A 3,656-nucleotide genomic window follows, 5' to 3' on the forward strand; every position below is an offset into this window, starting at 1 on the left:
TGTGATAGTAAGTACAGCACTTAAATGAGCTCTGTGAGTCTTTCTGGTGAATTATTGGACCTAGGGGGGTCATGGAAATCCACAAATTTGTAGCCACCCAGCTAGCCAGAAGTAAGGGTAGCCCTGGAGACCCCTGAACTTGCAGTTGGTGCCTGAAGTAGGGGAAGCCCTATGGGAGACTGTGCCTTCAGACTTTGCAGTTTGGAAAACTCGTTGTGCTGTCCTTCCTGAAGGACAGCCAGCCTTGTCTCTGCCGATCAGAAGCTTGGCACAGTAATCTCAGCTTGTGTCACGCAGCAAATGACCTGAAACTTGTGCCATATCTCTGAAATGCTCCCTTTATCTTCCCACTGGCCAGTTCCTTCAAAAAGCATCTTGAAAAATATTGTAATTTTTTCATTAAAAATACTGGTTTCTCAGCAAATAATATCAAGTGCCCCTTTCAAGTCATACCATTAGTAAAAGAAATAATAAAGGAGCAATAAATGCTAAGTACTAGCATTTGCTAATAGCTTTTTTGTGATACCTCAGTTTTATGAACCAAGTACAGTTATGATCTTTCTTTTCGCAGATGAGGAAAAGGAGGTTTAGGTTATGTAACTTGTCCAAAGTCATACATCCAGAAAGGAGGAAAACCAACATATAAACCTCACTTTTTTTACTCCATCACTTGAACTTGTAAGCTGTATACTCTCAGAACATAGTGTTTCCAATTGTGCTGACAGGTAGATGCATTATTGGAATGAGTAGCACTCTTAATTTTGGTTTTCCAAGAAGTGGATCCTGAGAGACCTTGGATGCAAATAAATACTAGGAAAGGAACAGAAAAATGAAACAGGATAGTAAGACAGCCTGTAAAGAGTGAATTAATTAGCCCATTAACGCCATCGGTAACTGGACTCAATCCTGCTTGGGAACTCTCAAAGTCTGAGTAGAAGTTGTGCCTCTGAGAAATCTATAATGGCCTTGTCCAATCCTTTGGGGTCTTTTAAACACCAATCAGTCTGATGTAAGACTGTTCCTTTCCAGCCTATCCTGGGCAGCATGGTCTCTAGTTGCAATGGAATCCCCCAGACAGTGGACAAAGGCCTTTCCTACACTGTATTGGCTAGGCCTGTGAGGCTGTGGGTGGACACTGACAAGTTCCTGGGTCACTATCGATCCAGGAACTGTCTATCTGTAATGTCTACTACAGTAGCCACATGTGGTTATTTGAATTTAACTTAATTAAAATTAAATAAAATTAAAATTTGTATCCCCAATCATATTATTCACATTTCAAATGCTCAATAACCATGGGGTAGGAGCCACAAAACTGACTAATGCAGATATAGAACGCTTCCATCAAAACAGAGAGTTCTGCTGTTCAGTGCTAGTTTATGCTATGTAGGATCATTTTTGGAACGTTCCTTCAAGAAAACAGTTTGGAAAAAAAAATCCAAACTATAATTGTTCATACCCTTTGAATGAATATTCCTGATCGCTAAAGGAAATAATCCTTGAACTACCTATGAGCCGCCTATGAAAAACGGGGATCAGCATAGCATTGTTTTCAATAACACACATACACACACACGGAAACAATTTAAACACCCAGCATTTAAAAGGGATATCTAATTAATTCATACTTCTGCAAATTGAAATGCTGTCACTAAAAATTACTTTTTTATTTCTATTTTTTTTATTTCTTTTTTTTGAGACGGAGTTTCACTCTTGTCACCCAGGCTGTAGTGCAATGGTGCGATCTTGGCTCATGGCAACCTCAGCCTCACAGGTTCAGGTGGATCTCCTACCTCAGCCTCCCCAGTAGCTGGGATTACAGGCACCCATTGCCACACCTGGCTAATGTTTTGTATTTTTAGTAGAGACAGGGTTTCACCATGTTGGCCAGGCTGGTCACGAACTCCTGACCTTAAGTGATCTGCCTGCCTCAGCCTCCCAAAGAGCTAGGATTACAGGTGTGAGCCTCTGTGCCTGGCCTAAAAATTACATTTTAGAAAGTTGAATAATGTGTGAAAAAATTTTATATCAGGCAAAATAACAGAAGTATGAAATAAATATAAATTTAAAAAATAAACTGTGTATTATCTTAACCATTAAAATATATGTTATAAGATTTAAATATTTTTCCTTATATATTTTCCATATTTGCTATCATGATAATGTTATTTCTATTATAATTAAAAATATGTTGTACCCATGCACACAATTTTTAGGTCTTTGAAACCTTTATTTTCTTATTTAAGTCATTAATAGCACTGTTGAGCAGAACATGACTAAAGGCTAAACTGAGGGGCAAGACACTGAGAATCTTCCCCCAGGTGAAACGTAGCTGCCTCAGAACTTTTCAGGTGTAAGTATTCAACCAATTTTAACTCTTCCTTACTGTCTTAGCACCCAACCCATATTTCTTCATCTTGACTACAAGATGTTAATAAGAGTTCTGTAAGCATGTCTGAATATGTTTGCTCATTCAATTTATTCAACAAATATTTATTGAGGAACCACTCTGTCCCAAGCTAAACAGGAAAGGTCCAAGGACTGTGCATAGAAGAGGCGAAGAGGCTGGGCGTAGTGGCTCATGCCTATAATCCCAGTACTTTGGGAGGCTGAGACAGGTGGATCACCTCGGTCAGGAGTTCAAGATCAGCCTGGACAACATGGTGAAACCCATCTCTACAGAAAAGTACAAAAATTAGCTGGGTGTGGTGGCAGGTGCCTGTAATCCCAGCTACTCGGGAGGCTGAGGCAGGAGAATCGCTTGAACCCAGGAGGCAGAGGTTTCAATGAGCTGAGATTGTACCATTGCACTCCAGCCTGGGAGACAGAGCAAGACTCTGTTTCAAAAAAAAAAAAAAAAAAAAAAAAAAAGAGGAAGAAGAAGAGGCGAACAAACCTAGCCTTACCTTTAAGGACAGCAGACCACCATGTTCTGGGCATGAATTGAACAGCACAACCAAGTCTCCCTGCCCAGCAATTACTGCTGGGCTTCCCAACCTGCTGAACATTCACATTATATACTTTGGATTGTGATGTAGACCCTCTAGGTGCAAAGAGTTCCAACGTAATACCATTCTCCTGATAGGCTCGAAGTAATAGCTTCAATTGTTTAGGAACTCTTAAGGGCACTCTGTGCAAATAAATCTATGTTATTTTCTTTAACCATTTTATCATCAGACCTGTTCTGCACCACAAATTATATTACATAAGATATAATACTGTACATCAAATTTGCTGTAAAACATCTTATAATATTTGTATGAGCAGGTAATTGTTTTACGAATTATGACTGGAGAAAGATAATTTCTCCAGCTGTGAAAATTGCCTGTATTTCAGAGTCTGTAGTTATCTGTTTGACAGCCATTAAAACTGGTTGCTGTGGTGAGGTTTGCTGACTCTCTTTTGCTTTGAGCTTCCTTCCCTTCCTAGCTCCTCCCTATGCAGTTCATTTACTCATTATGAATTGATGACTTCCTTCGTGCCACTAAGCACTAAAAATACAAAGTTGGATAGGAAACAACCCTTGCTCTCAAATAACACAAAGTCTAATGGGGGAAAACACAGGTCTGTAATCAATTTTATTCCTAGGTGACAAATGTCATAATGGAAGCATAACATGATGTTATGGTGCACCTAATTCATGTTTACTGGCCTCC

The sequence above is a fragment of the Macaca thibetana genome, chromosome 4 (genome assembly GCF_024542745.1).
Source record: "Macaca thibetana thibetana isolate TM-01 chromosome 4, ASM2454274v1, whole genome shotgun sequence".
Taxonomy (NCBI): Eukaryota; Metazoa; Chordata; class Mammalia; order Primates; family Cercopithecidae; genus Macaca; species Macaca thibetana.